The 16,581-nt window shown below is 41.2% G+C and overlaps 1 non-coding gene across 1 annotated transcript; it reads right to left on the bottom strand.

Annotated features, from left to right (window-relative positions):
- Positions 1 to 377: 377 nt before the first annotated feature.
- On the bottom strand, positions 378 to 484 carry LOC141602966 (small nucleolar RNA R71). The gene has a single exon (XR_012524868.1). It is a non-coding gene; the product is annotated as a small nucleolar RNA R71 (small nucleolar RNA).
- Between the last annotated feature and the right edge of the window lie 16,097 nt (positions 485 to 16,581).

Below are 16,581 nucleotides of genomic sequence, written 5' to 3'. Positions count from 1 at the left end.
CCACAATGCCTAAGTTTTCATCACATTCCGTACCCACCGAGGAGAACCTACCCAATGGTACTCCCACACCACAACATCTAACCGGAAATTTTATTGCCAAATCTGCATTTATCCAATTAGTCGAAAGAAGACAATTTGGGGGGATGCCTAGTGAAGACCCTCATTCTCATATGCAGACTTTTTGTGACTATTGTGATGCGATTTCTCAAACCGGTGTAACTCAAGACCAAATTCGATGGGTCTTATTTCCTTTTTCTCTAATTGGCACCGCAAAACAATGGTTGAAAGGCCTTGATAAGGCTACTCTCGGAATTGATTCTTGGAAGAAGTTGGCTCTAGCTTTCTACAAAAAGTTCTATCCACCGGAAAAGACTAACATGCTAAGAGCTCAAATCACGGGCTTTTAGCAAAGGGATGAAGAATCTTTGTATGAAGCTTGGGAGCGGTTTAAGGGAATTTGTCGCTCATGTCCTCACCATGGACTTAGCGAGTGGTTCTTTGTACAACAATTTTGGAACGGTCTTTATGAAGATTCAAGGAACATTCTCAACAAGGGATCAAATGGAATGTCACCGAAGTTGGTGACAATCAAACTTGGAACAAAATTGAGGAAATGGCGGTCCATAACTCACAATATAGTAGACCTCGCAAGGCTCATAGAGGAGGAACGCATGAAGTGGAATTCATTACTCAATTGGGTGCTCAACTTAGTGCTCACATTGATACCATCAATTTGAAGTTTGAAAAAGCTATGGCTAGAATTGAAGAAGCCTCAAAATCACCAAAGCATCATGTTAATGCCATGACGGCATCTTCATCAATCCCAAGTGGGATATGTGAGAATTGTGGAACTTTCGGACATGACCAAAGTGAATGTAGGGGAACAAATGAGTAAGTGAATGCTTTTCAAGCATACAAGAGTGGTACCCCTTATTCAAACTATTACAATGAAAACACCAAATTCCATCCAAATCTCTCATACAAAAGCCAAAATGTTCAAAACCCTCAACCAACATACACCCCACCTCCCATGAGAAACCAAAATCAAAGACCCTTTTACAATCAAAACCAAGGTTACCAAAATCAAACTCCATACAATCAACAAAATGACCAAGGTTTGGATGTTCAAAAAGCGGTCCTCCAAATGCAAAAGAATCAACAAGAGTTTTTCACTCAAATGCAAAAGGATAGTCAAGCAAAGAAAATCACCATCAACAATATCCTAGCTCACACCAAAATGTTGGAAACCCAATTGACTCAACTAGCATCTTCAAGCTCACAAAGACAAAAGGGGAAATTACCACCTCAAAGTAATCCCCCAAGACATGAAACGGTTAGTGACATTCACTTGAGGAGTGGTACAAGGTATGAAGCACCGAAGAAGCAAGTTGAGGATGAAGTTGTGGAAGCTAGTGACAAAGAAGAAATTGTGCAAAACTCCAAGGATGGAGAACCATCAAAAGAAGAAATTTCAAAGAAAAATGAAGACAAGGTGAAGGAGAAGGAGCCCATTGTGAATAGACTTCCTTTTCCGAGTCGTCAAGCCAAGCCCAAATTTGATGACCAACTTGGAAAATTTATGGAAATTGTGAAGAATTTGGAAGTCTCAATTCCTTTCACGGAATTAATCAATCACGTGCCAGCTTATGCAAAATACATGAACGACATCCTCACAAAGAAGAAGTCGATCCGGAAGCTTGAGACTATCGCCTTCACTAAGGTTAGTAGCGCAATACTTCAAGGGAGTTCACCTCCAAAACTCAAAGATCCGGGAAGCATCTCAATACCGTGTACCATTGGCGACACCACGATCAACAAAGCCTTATGTGATCTAGGGGCTAGTGTGAGTGTTATGCCGTACTCGGCGAGTAAAAGTTTAGGGATGGGAGAGCTTAAATGCACCAATATCACACTCCAAATGGCCGATAGATCGACGAAGACACCATTAGGGATATAGGAAGATGTTCCTGTAAGAATTGGGAAATTTTTCATCCCGGTGGACTTTGTCATTGTTGACATGGAAGAAGACTCCAACATTCCAATCATTCTAGGGAGACCTTTCTTACACACCGCGGGTGCGGTGATTGACGTGAAGCATGGAGACCTCACTCTAGGAGTGGGAGATGAGAGCATAACTTTCAATCTTGACAAGACCATGAGAGCTCCCCGTTTGCATGAACCATGTTTTATGGTTGATCATTATAGCCGAAAGGATGATAGGAAGAGGTCGGAATTCCAATGGAAGAAGAAAATTGAAGATGCTCCATTCAAAGAGCAAGTGAATTGTAACAAAGAGTGCTTGAAAAGCTCACCAAAGTCAAGCAATGAAGAGGATGGCCTCATTGGCCAAGACAAGAAAATGGGAGAGTTGCCTCTATCAAGTCAAGAGATCTTTAGTGATCAAGTAGATGAAGTTTGTGGTCTTTAGGACGATGAGTTTGAAGGGATTTTCAATCCCTATATTGGTAATGCTATCGATTAAGACCAACAACAAGGGCAAAGGTCTATTGAAGACCTTTATCATAATAATGAACAAGCTTTTGATTACTTCTTCAAGGTGTTGAGCAACATCCACAACACCTTGGACATGCCCCCATGACATCTCACTAAGGATGAGAGTTTGGTGGAGTCCTCCCTAAACCACCATTTTTAAATATTTCTAACTCCCTAACTCGCATTTTAATTCTTACATTACATTTTTTGTCATTTTTGGATTTTTATGCTTTGATCAAGATAATTATCATTTTTGAGAGAAGTGAGGGAGGGACTAATGATTCAATTGATATGTAGTGCTTTAGCTTAGTGTGGGGATAGCAATTGCCTAGGCTATTCATGCCTTAGTAGTGCCCCTACAATGAAGAACACATGATTTGAAGAATGGAAAATGACAAGGGATATGCAAGTACACGGATGGAACTGAATCCGGGTAAAAGGGGCAGAATCCGAGCGTCTTCATGGGAATCCGCGCGTCTTCAGGCAATCCGCGCGTGTTTGTCAAAATCCGCCCGGCCATCTGAGCTGAAATTTTGAAATTTTGGGACTGTTGATAAATCCGAGCGTCCTGGAAGAGAATCCGCCCGTCTTCAGAAATCCGCCCGTCCTGAAAGGAGAGACGCCCATCTTTTTGGCTGGGAAAAACAAGAAACCTCACTGTCTGAGAATCCGCCAGTCTTCAGCAGAAGACGCCCGTCCCGCAGTCGATGAATCCGAGCGTCTTTGTTGAAAGACGCCCGTCTTTAGGCGAGAAATCCTGAACCAAAACAGGCAGAATCCGAGCGTCTCGAAGGAAAGACGCCCGTCTTCCCCTGCTATTTCAAATTTTTCGGTTATTTTAAATACCCCATCCCTCATTCATTTCTTCATTCCTTCATTCAAAACACTACCCATAAACCCCAAAACTCAAAACCCTCATCCTCTCCATCACCAAAACAAAATTTCCTCAACCACATTCAACAAAATCAAATCAAAACTTCCTTTTAACAACAATTAATCACTCCTCTTTCAACAAAAATCAAACCAACCACCAAAATCTTCAACCTTTGAGTCGATTTTTGAAATTATAAAGGCAAAGCCTTTCATCTTAAAATCGATTTGGGTATACTTGGAAATTGAAGATTTTCACTCTTTTCTTGGTTAAATCATCAATGGCAAGGACAAAAGGAGAAACAAAGGCACCTAAGGCAAAGGCACTCTCAACAAGACAAAAGAATCTTCAAGCAAAGAAAGCCTCATTGGCTATGGTGGTAGCTAGCTCAAACTTGGAAGTGCAACAACAATAACCTCCCTTGGAAGCAACAACATCAACAACTCCGGAAATTGCTCAACTTTCGAACTATCCGGAGATAATTTTCATTTCTAACTCCCATAGGGATACATTTGCCAAGTATGCTAGAAAATCCTTTCTATCCACCAAGTTCATATGTGAAGATGCCTTGAACAAGTTGGGTGTCCTTGAACAAACTAAAGCCTTCTTTGAAGCCATGGGGTTGGGAAAAGTGTTTGCTACAAAAGAATTGACATACCCCTCCCTTACCTTACAATTCTTGAGTTCTTTGAAAGTTACTAAAGTAGAGACTAGAGAAAACATCGAGTTCCGCCTTGCTAATGTGAGTAGGCGCATCACCTTTGATGAATTGGGTAACGCATTGGGTCTTAGTGATTCACCTAGTTATTTCAAGAATCCCGGAAAGTATGACCCCGCTCCTCTTTGGGAGGCGATTTCCGGAAGGAAATTTGAGAACTATCATTCTAGTCGCGCTCTATTAGTCCACCATCCGGGCATTAGAGTGTGGCACAAGGTCATCGGGAATACCATCATTGCAAGAAAATACACTAACCACTTTACCAAGCTCGATTGTGTTCTTATTGAGTCGGCCTTAAATATTGGAAGGGAATTCACCAAGCCTTACAATTCTCTAAGGCTTTTGCTGGAAAGATGGCTAAATGTTGATTGTGGAAAGCAAGGCACCACCGTTATTGTAAATGCAGGTCTAGTCACTCTTTTGGCTAAGTACTTTGATCCAAATTTCAACAAGGATAGCAAATATGTGGCAAAAAAGGGGGGTCATCTCATTGACGTGGACTCCATGATTAACAAGTACAAGTGGGTCACTCATAACCCTCTTTACACCAAGTATGGGTGGCTCACCAATGAGGCTAGATCTTTTACTTTGCCTTCCAAGATTTGCCGTTTGAGTGTCCATCGGACCAACTACCTTCTTCCCCTCTCAAAAGAAGCCGAATACATCATCCGTCAACAAAGGGGTGAAATTAAAATGCCTTCCTCCTCCATTGTCACACCACCCTATCCATTCAAGTACCAAGAGTTCAAACCCGAAGGTGTTAAAGCAAGCAATGACTATATGACACTACTTATGCAAGAGATGTACAAACAAGCTTTTAAGGATCGGGAAGATGCTTACTTAGCCCAATATCCACCCTCCTTCACTTAGCTAGGCAAGGACTACTTCATCCTTCATGTCCTTTGCCTAGTTGGGCGGATAGGGAAATCTTCTTTCCGAGTGCATCTAGGGGTGAGATTCCGGGTGACGATGAGGTTGTCGGTGATGAGGTTGTTGATGATAACATTAATGAAGAGGCTAGTGAAGAATAAGAAGAGGATGATGAAGAAAGTGAGCAAGAAAGTGAAGAGGGAAGTGGTGATGAGTCTACTTCTATTGAGGAAGATGATGATAATGATGATATGGTGGAAGACTAGCAAGCTTTGGAGGCTCCTACCCTCTTGAGGTTTGTCTACTTCTTTATTTGTTTTATTTACTTTATCTTGGCCATGGTTGGAGAGTCCTAGCAAGATGATGATAATGATGATATGTTGGAAGACTAAATTTGTCATTTTGGATTTTCCAAAGTGGGAACAATGAAATAAGAACACCTCAATGGGGTGACTTTGAAAATGTTCAAAAGAAAATGCAAAAAGTTGAAAGTTGTCAAGTATTGAAATGCCAAAAATCAAGAAATGGCAAGAAAGTGTTCTCAAATGTCAAATGCCACAAGAAATTGGGGGCAAAAACAAAAACAAAAGCAAACTCCAAAGTGAAACTCAAATATCTATCGATCCCTTTATCCATCGTATCCATTTTTGTGCATGGTAGAGAGGGGACGACCCTTATTCTTGTCTAGGCAAGAGGGGGAATTCCGCGATCCTCCAGTGTTTCTAACACCATAAGGAGTCTACTCTTGACAATAGCATTTAACGATTGAGGACAAAGGTACCCTAGCTTGACACAACTTGGAGGTGATTTACTGGTATCCTTCTAGGCTTAGTAGTTTGATGAAATTGCATCTATGAAGGATTGTGTACCCTTGAATTGCTTCCCTTGTAGATAATTTCTGCCACTTAGATGAGGAAAGTGGCTATTCTTTTGTAGATGCATCCATTATTTAATTTTGTGTGCTTAATGTTTGGATGTGTCGCCATTTTGGCAAGACCCACCTTGCCTTGCAAGAAGGCATCCTACCTCATGGTTGTCTTGTTGTGAGTTGAAGGGCGGAGTGAGACCCGCTAATTGTCTCATATCGGCTATGTTATTAGGTTAGTTTAAATAATGGTCCTAGTCTTTGTCACCTCTTTACTCGGGACGAGCAAAGGTTCGGTTGGGGGATATTTGATGTGACCATAATTAGAGCATATTTAGTCCCCGAATTAGCCTTGTTCCCATGCTTTTTAGTGCATATTTGGGTCATTTATTGTCTTTAGTTCTTTGTTTTGCATATTCTTTGAGGTTTTGATCCCTTGGTAGGAAAGGAGTGCAAACCTTGCATTTTCATTGCAAAATGAGGCTAAATTGATTGAATTGAATGACCAAGCATCAAGGAGAGACAAGATTAGAAGGCCTTTGTACATACTTTAGTAGATGGGCAATGATGAGAAAAGATCCTTGCATCCCCGAGGAAATCCCCAAGGATTTTATGAAGAAAAAGGAAGAAAAGAAGAAGAAACAAGACTGCCTAACAATCCGTGCGTCTTCCTCTGAAGCCGCCCGTCCACAACCCAAAATACGTGCGTCTTCACCACCAAGAAGCCCGGGAAAAACTCCAGAAGACGCCCGTCTTCACTCCCAAGACGCCTGGGCAGAAACCACCAAATCCGCCCGTCCCGTGCTAAAGACGCCCGGATTCCCAGGCAGACCCATTTCGTCTTCTTCAAGCTTCAAGGAAGGACGCACATCTTTTTCTAGAGACCGGAGTCTCCCTAGAGACCGGAGTCTTCCAAAAGAGACCGGCGTTTCCTCAACAAGGGACTTAATCGTCATTTAAGCCCTTAGTTAACCCTAATTCATACACCTAATCCCCACTATAAATACCCCATTAGTCTAATTAGAAGAAGATGTTCTTATTAGCAATCTTTAGTGTAGTTAATATCAATCAAATCTCTCTTTAATCTTGTAATCAACATTTAATCAAGTTTTAATACAAGTTTTATTTCCTTAATCTCTCTCTTGTTCATCCTTTATTTTGGGTAATTGAAAATTATTTGGGTTATTATTGGGAGATTGACAACTTTCCAATCAAGCATCAAGTACTTCTTTTATTCTTTGCTTTATTATTGGAATCATTAGTAGGTATAATTCTCTTAATCCCTCTTTAATTATTGTTAATCACTTTCATTTATTCATCATGTTTCCCTTTGTTGGTATGATTGACAGCCTTACTAACATGTTCAACATGATAATGAGTGAGTAGTTACTTAGCTAGGGTTAATGGGTAATTAGGGGAAACCAACATGGGTGATGATTCATGCTTAAATTAATATGTTTTCATAGTCTATTTGAATGCTTGTTGGGATCTCAACTTATGCACATGTTATGTTTGATGAAATGCGAGCCTATGAATCCTTGCATTTTTTACCCATCATCTATCTTTTCAATGAGACTTGTAAGACATAAACCAACTCGAGTCTCATTAGACCATGCATGTTGTTGAGTAGGGAAGACTAAGTCAACTTATAGGTGTTGTACAATCTAATCGATTCGGCTCCGGGACCCAAACTTTCCTAGGATTGTAAGATATAAACCAACTCGATCCATCACAATAATAATTGCTTGCTTATAATTTGAGAACATGTTTGTATATGATCAATTCCCCATGAATCCCCTATGAACCCATGCCACCCTAGTGCCTTTTATCAATTGTTTACATCCCTTTTAATTCATCTTTCTTCTTTACTTCCATTGCTATTTAGTTTAGTGATCTTCTACATCAAACCCCAATTGTGACACCCCTTAAGACACCACTTGTTGCAATAGAAATCTCATCTCAATTCCCGTCCCTTGGGATCCGACCTTTACTTGCCTCTTTACTAATTGTAGAGTTGTTTTTGAAGTTATAAATTGTGTTTTGGTCTAGGTACTCCTAACGACAAGTAACCGAAAAGTAAAAATCACCGACCACCCACCATCACACACCACAATCCTCGCGCGAGAGTCCGCCCCCTCCTTCTCCCTTAAACTTTTAGACCTGACTTCCTATGTCACAAAATCGACACGTGTTTACAACCTACCGATCGTAAACACAAGCCTTACACATTTTGTTTGGTACCGTCGCCGTGCATTCGATCAACCCATTTGACCAACTCAATTCATCAATCAACATGTTTTAATTAACATATTTTCAACTCATTTTTAAAACAAAATCCTTTTTTAAGTCACTCTTTTGAAACTTCTTTGATCGCGAGTACTCACAACGAGAAAACCGTCTCTAAAGTCGTCTACCTCGCAAACATCAATACACGTAATTTTGAGGGTGTAACTATCTCATTTATTTCATGTCTTTACTGTTTTTATCAGTTTATATGCATGAACAATGCATAACACGATTCAAATATAGGTTAGACGAGCCAAAACCCAGTTTTGGCCCGAGACAGAAGTCCTTTGCTATGCAAAGAGGCTCGCGTCTCTTGTGGGTTTTCGGGTCAGACTCAAATGTGTTTGTTCTCGTCTTTCCTCTTTATCTCTTTTTTATTTCCAATCAGTTTTTACCATTTCAAATGTTTCAAATGTTTCAAATCGTTTTTATGACAAACTTTTTTAACCATAAATCATAATCACCCTTGGTTCCATATACCATGACGGTTTAATCCGTGACTCGGTGATATTATTTGGTTAATTACATTTAAAAGGAAAGTCTTTTCTTTTATTTACCATTTTAATTCATTTTTATGATAAACATATTTTGACCATAAATCAAAATCATCGTTGGTTCTTTATACCATGACGGTTTATTCTGTGACTCGATGATATTATTGGTTAATTACAAATTAAAGAGTATTTTAAACCCCTTTTATTTTATTTACCATTTTTCTCATTTGTTTACATTTATAAATATATTAGTCATAATTCATAATCATCTTTGGTTCTTTATACCATGTCGGTTTAATCTGAGTACGATGACAAACTTGACTAATCACAAAGAAATGAACATAGCATATTTAGTTCAAATCAAACATTTTACATTTTTTATTTATAAACTATGCTTTTCAAACTTGCAAATCCGACAACGAATATTACTAGCATAATAGTAATTATTCCGAGTCATGCAAATCATACTTGCAAATTATTAATCACAAAAAAACGGTTTTAAACAACCTTTTTAACAACGAGGAGACGCCCCTTGGGTCGTCGTCTCACTTGCACCCTAAGAGGCCGTCTGTTCTCATATTCTAAAACCTGGGCAGAGCCCTTCCCTCGCCAATAGGCTTGCGCCCCAATGGGGAAGCCTGGCACTGTTCTGTCTCGTTTTAGCACCTGTCTAGGACGATCCCGATTAAGGTTAACACGAATATGTGATGGATCAGATTAACAAGTTTATGTTTTTACACTTTGTCATTAAACACACTTTTTCAAATAAATGGATCGTGTTAAGCATCATGACCTGAATTTGGTAAATGGATGTTTAATTTCCGTTTTCACATGGAAATCAATCTAAATCCAACTCGACATCAATTACTTGATATTTGGATTAAAAAACCGACTTAGGAAATTCTCACATGTTAGGTTAAAACTTTTGGATGTGCATTCATGCATTTACACCGTTTTATCAACTTTTGCACTTAAACAACCACGATCGATCAGTAGAGGCCGCTAACGCGGGCGGGATTGGGAGTCCGATTAAAGGGCTTCCCAATACGTACCCTCACCCCTTACTCAGAACCTTTGGATAGTGGATGGCCTTATCCAGAAGCACGAGAGTCATTTTAGGCATAGAATGATAAAAGGGGGACGAGTCCTTATCTTTAGTACATATGTCAAACACTACCTTGTGCTTCGTTTGACCGAAGTATAAAGTGGATTTCGAACGGGTTCCAGGCATCCCACAAATGCTTGGTGGTAACTCCGAACATCTCAAACATCGTTTCGAGATCTTTGCCGAGACGAAACCGACCGATCTAAAGCGATCCGGTCGAAAGCATTTTTACGTCACCGAGTTTGGCTTTCTAGACCGCTGCATGTCCACAGATTGGCTTGCCGTGAAAATGGCCCATGGCCACAGCAAGTAATTAAGAACCCAATTAAGTAAACCAATATAAATAATCACATGAGGTAACAAGAGATTACAATTGATTGGCATAGTAAGATAGGCATAGTGAAATAAAAGTGATTATGCACACATGAGAGAAGAATAATTAGGCCATCCGTTTATATATTGACTCGTTGAATAATAATGAACAAGGGAATATGAATGATAATCATAAAGATAGACATAATATGTTCATAATGAAGTAGGCATAATACATTAAATATAGATATACATCCAAGAAAGTACAATAACTAACTCAACCAATTTCATATTAACTTGACTCAACTATTCATGTGATATAATTAAATAAAATGGAAGACACGAATAAGGTCGTTTAGACAAAAGCACGCATTTTATAGAAATATAACATAGATATGAGATTAGACATTGAATCATATGAAGAAGATAAATAACGGATCAATTAAATAGAAAATACCTGGATGGAAACCATAGCCATTACTTTACAAACCTCTTAACAAACATTGCACGGGACGTGGCTACTAATGTCGCATTCTTACTTATGGCTTGCATCTCACCATAAGAACGGATGGGAACATCGATCCCGGCAATCATATCGCAACTAGAGGCCTACATCTCACCTCTAGTATCCGATAGGACCAAGACTCTTACAAACAAATCATATAAGACGTAAACTCTCATATATAAGGAAATGCCAGTGACCATAATCAAGCAAGACATTTACGTAGCATGGACTCATAAGACAAACACCTAGACTCCAACCTCTTGGTAGGACGACAATAATAATACGGTCATAGTCTTAACCTGGATCAAGACTCTCTGTATGGGCATCACCCGATTCTACAAACGATATACATCGCATCCAAGACTCGAAACATGGCACACATAGACGTAACCAAAGGTCGAGTAACCTCTAATCAGAAACATGGCACACATATCCGTAACCAAAGGTCCGAAGAAAGGCGGAAGGATAACCCAATCCGGAAACATGGCACACATAGCGGTAATTAAAGGTCCGAAAGGAGTAAATAAGGAACGTCAAGTCGTCACACTATGTAAAACGTCACACTCGGGTCACAAACAAGGGCGATAACAATTTGCATGATTATCACGTAAACAAGTCCTAAATTGACCACTTAGTAATCATGGAAAAGATACATGGGTAAATCAATGATTAATACAAGTAACGAGTGAAGAAAAGCATTCTGAGGATTCTCAGCCGGTTGGGGGCCGGCGGCCGATCCACGGGCTGGGACCCATGGTCTAAAAATCAAAACTTGCAAAAACCAATAAAATCTTCAGGGGGTTCCCAGCCGGTTGGGAACCGGGGGCCTGTCAACCGGCGGCCAGTCCACCGGTTGAGACCCACAACAAATTTTAAAATACAATTAAACTTCAGGGGGTTCCCAGCCGGTTGGGAACCGGCGGCCTGTCCACCGGCTGAGACCCACTGTACGCATTTTCCGCCAAAAATCGTTTCCCAAACATTTTACAACCAACCAAAATCGTTCGACAATAATAATTTACACTTCCTAGCATGATTCTAGCCCAGAAAAACAACATATTAGAGACGGAAATTTGACCATTAGGGATCTAAGACAATAAAGATTGAAACTTTTAATTAAACATGTGAGAAATTCATGTGAGAACACAATCCAACCAAAATTCAAGTAATACACCACAAAAATTCAGATTTCAACATTTGAAAGATTAAATTAACAAACAAAGCACACAAATTTGATGTTTTGTCGAGTAACCTTCACCGTTACCTTTTTGCACTTTAATCTTCTAATGAGTCATCAACAATGTAGTTATCCTCTTCCGGGTCGTCTAAACCTTCCCCTAAACACAAAAATGAAAGAGTTAAGTTAAGAATCCACATCCTTATAAGATGAGAATTTCGAGATATGAGGAAAGTTGACATCTTTCTTACTTAGAAAGAAGGAGAATGAGATGAGGAGGAGAATGGGTGAAATTGGCGTAGAATTGAGTGAGATATGAGGATTTTAGGGTTGAGTGGAGATGGAGTAACAATGGTGGTATGTTTGTTGTAAAATTTCAGAAAAATGAGTGAAGAAGATGAAGTTGTGAGGTTTATGTGAGGGTTTTATGAAGAGAAAAGAGAAGGAAAAAGGTCCATAAGGCATACTAGGCCCACCAACTCTAAATGAGTCGATTTCTACTAGAAATTACGTCTCAAGCCCACCACAACTCAAGACGGAAAATATTATTATTATTATTATTACTATCCGACCAAAAATATTTATTTTTATATAAGCTAAGCTATAAAAGTATAATATTTATAAAAATCATGCTTAACAATGAAATTAATTAAATTAAATAAATTAAAATATAAATAAGACAATAGAATGGTTAATTAAACTATAAATGTCAAAATGGAAAATTCGCTGGTGTTACAAATTACTTGATATTTGGATAAACAACCGACATAAAAAGCTCACATGTTAGGTTTAAACTTGTGGATGCGCATTCATGCATTTACCCATTTTATCAATTTTTGCATTCAACCAACCAAGATCGATCAGTAGAGCCCGCTACCGCGGGCGAGATTGGTTGTCCGATTAAAGGGCTTCCCTATATGTACCTTCACCTCTTACTCAGAAACTTTGGATAGTGGACGACCTTATCCAGGGCGAACGAGAGTCATTCTAGAGATTGGATGCTAAAGAGGAACGACTCCTTATCTTTAGTACCTATGTCAAAAACAGCTTTTTGCCTTGGTTGACCTAGGTATAAAGTGGATTCGAACGGGTTCCAAGCATCCCAAAATGCTGTGTGGCGACTCCGAACACCTCTAACATCGTTTCAAGACCCATGCCGAGACGAAACCGACCGATCTAAAGCAATCAAGTCGAAATCATTTTTACGCCACCGAGCGTGGCCTTCAGATTGCCGCATGTCCACAGATCGGCTGGGCGCGCTGGTGGTCTATGTCCACAGATTAGCGACTCCGCTGGGGAGAACTAGGACACTTGTGTCTTTGTGATCCCTAGATGGTGAGACTTGAATGAGGTCTTTGTTGAAATGCATTAATTGATATTACGGTCATAAGTCGCGTTCCTTGTCCGGGACCACAACCTAACCTTTATCGACCAATTAGCTCGTCTCGTCGGCGTGAGTTTTCTCATCCCCGCGTTTCGAATCTCAGTTGCGTCAAGTATACCATTGACGTTACACATTTTTGTTTTGTCAAAGAGCTTTCATTTCCTTCGTGCATGAGGCTAGGCCACCCTCCTTACACATTTTGTTTGGATTGGTACCCCTCTCGAAAATCGGGGTTTGATCGCTTCGTGTGTAACCCACCCTTCAAAGCCAAAACCCGTGTCATCATTATGCATATTATAACGAACTGCGAGTGTTTATGTGTTATGTGATCGTAAGTCCTTACGTGTCATTTCAAACCTTTCAAAACACCCTTTTGCGCCGTTATAATGGCCATTTCAAACCTCGGTCTTTCGCCGACCGTTGCACGCCTTTTTAGGCCGTGGTAATGACGATTTTCAAACCTGGTTTTCTACAACCATTTCAAAAAGCACGCCTTTTTAGGCCGTCGTAATGACGATTTTCAAACCCGGTTTTCTACAACTATTTCAGAAAAGCACGCCTTTTTAGGCCGTCGTAATGACGATTTTCAAACCCAGCTTTCCCCAACCATTTCAAAAAGCATGCCTTTTTAGGCCGTCGTAATGACAATTTTCAAACCCGGTTTACTACAACCATTTCAAAAAGCATGCCTTCTTAAACCATCGTAATGACGATTTTCAAACGCGGTTTTCTACAACCGTTTCAAAAAACACCTTTTTACGCCGTTATAATCGTCGCGTCAAGACACGTATTTTAACCCGTCTCACGCCGACACAATTGCTCTATCAAAGCCAAAAAATGACACACACCCTTTTTCGAGGCTTTTCAAATCCCGAGGACAATACACCGTCCCCGGGACCACAACCTTTTCAAACCTTTCAAAACACACGATTTTGGATTTCAAAGCCGTCTTCGGAAACAACACATTTTTTTCGGAGCCGCCGCAACTCGAACTCAAACCGTCTTTTGAAAAAAACCATAAGACAACTTTTCGACTGGCCGACCTTTTGAAGATCCTTACTCTTCGGAAGCCGTCCATAAAATGACGAATGAACCCTTTTCAAAATCATTATTTTCGAAAATTTCAGTCCACCATTCCAATTCCGCCTTGTGTCTATCGAGTCAAAGCAAACATGCTTATGGGTTTTTATTTATGAGTCATCTCACCTCGAGACTCATTCAATGGCGTCAAGCCCTTACGTTGAACACGGATCAAATTTCGGTCAACACCGCCACACCATAAATCGAGTCAGCACTGAGGCACCACACACGGTTGCTCTCAGCTCGTTGGGTCCAAAGTGTCTTCCCGTCTTTTGTGTTGTCTGTGTTTAGTCGTTAAACCGTGTCGGATTGGGATATAACGTGAGCCATTTTCTGTCTCTGAGCCATGGCCCCGTCTTCAGCTTCATTCAACAACAACGATGACAACCGAGATCTTACGACTACTTAGCTAGCGATCCTTCTCACAGCTCTCAAGGTCACCCTCGACCATGTCGAGACCCGTATCGACACCCTGGAAAACAAGGAAACCGGAGAACACAACACTCCGCCGCCTTTGACAGAAACTGAGAAAAGGCTCAATCTCTTGGAAGACCAACTTTACCGTAACTGATGTACCCAAGTTTAAGGGAGTGGAGGACCCACTCGATCACATTCGGGCCTTTAAATATTACATGTCCATCAAGGGAGTCAAACAGGAACTTTTCACCCGGATCATTCCTTTATCCCTGGAACCAACTCCCCCCCAATGGTATTATTCCCTCGACCCCAAGAGCACTACCACTTAGGACGAAGTCGCCATTAAATTAGCTAAACAGTACGCCGACAACGTCGAAATCTAAGCCAACACCCGCACTCTTGAGGCCCTTACTCAGAATGACAAGGAGGGATTCACCGAATTCCTAACCCGTTGGAGGAGGGTAAGCACCCAATTGGTCAGTAAGCCAAGTGAATCAACTCTGCTTGAGAAGTTTGTCAACAACCTCCGTCCAGTGTTTGCCAACCTGTTAAGATATCAAAACATCAAAACCTTCTAGGACCTGCAAATCCTCGGAACCCGCATTGAAGACGACCTCCGCAAGGGTGTTCTAGCCAAAACCACCGGTAGAGGCTATCAGGGATCTACCTCAACTGGATATCGTCCCTATGGTCAGACAAACAAAATCGATGAGGTCAACCTCCTCGAACCAGCGACAAAGAAAACTGAGCGTCATCAAAGCGTATTCACTAACTTGGGAACAACCTATGCCAGCGCCCTAAAACGACTCATGGACCAACGGAAACTACAGCCAATAGGGCCCACTCCGGACCCGTCCGAGGCCAAGAAAACTCGTTTCCGGAATCCCGACGCGAACTGCTAATACCACCAGGGCAAAGGTCATGACACGGAAGCTTGTTTTAAGCTGAAGCACGTCATTCAAGATATGATTGAGAAAGGGGAATTACCTTTACCTCCGCCAACAAAACCAAATAACAAGACAAACCCCTTGGAAAGCTATGCCATCTCTAATGGCGAGCCAACCCTGGATTGCTCACACCTCATCTTACCTATTGAAGACGAGGTAAATGCCTTGGAAAAGGACACCCCGGACGGGATGTTCTTATTCAGCGCCGCAACCATGGTCACCATGTTCCAGCTAGTTGAAGAAGCCATAGCTTGTCTCTCAGAAAGGATCACCCGACTTGAGGACGCCTACCACCGGCTGATTTTCAACCTGCGAACACTCGCACCACGCCCAAGGGAGGGTCTTCCAAGCACCTAGTTCCAGAAAGGATTTCTCCCGCGACCATTTTGGCATCCACCCCATAATAATCAACCCCACAATAATCAACCTCACAACAACTACCCCCATAAGAACTTCCCCTGCAAAAACTATCCGTCGAGGAATACCCTTCCAAGGCACCCTCGCGATCCCGAAAACAACGGTATCTGGAGCGACGACGCAGAGGATGTCTACATTACTTCGGGGAAACGCAAACGGGCAAAAGAGACCGGTCACCTTACCCGGTCCGGACGCCCCTACCAGAATCCAAACAATTCAACAGCCATTCCAACAGCGAATGAACAAATCATCTCGGATGTGGATATTCAACCCAGGGTTCCCGAGAACTCGATCCTTAAACAACTGCAAAAGGAAAAGGCCGAAATTTCAATTTGGCAGCTGATTGCTACATCCTTCGGACATCGGCAGGCTTTGCTGCAAGCCTTGGGAAGGTTGACAGTTCCCTCTACCACCTCTCCTAAATAAGTGGTAGCACATATGACCAGGGAAGTCCTTGACCTGAACAACCCGGTCATCTTCTCCAACGAAGATATCCATCCGTTCGGAGCCAACCATAACCTGGCCCTGTACATCACTGTGCAGTGCCTGAAAAAGAACGTACCTATGGTCCTAGTGGATGACGGATATTTGGTCAACGTTATTCCCCTCAAGACGGCTCATAAACTGGGTATCAAGGAAG

The sequence above is a fragment of the Silene latifolia genome, chromosome 9 (genome assembly GCF_048544455.1).
Source record: "Silene latifolia isolate original U9 population chromosome 9, ASM4854445v1, whole genome shotgun sequence".
NCBI lineage: Eukaryota > Viridiplantae > Streptophyta > Magnoliopsida > Caryophyllales > Caryophyllaceae > Silene > Silene latifolia.
Note: the sequence above shows the minus strand (reverse complement) of the source record. Positions and strands in the feature narration are given on the sequence as shown.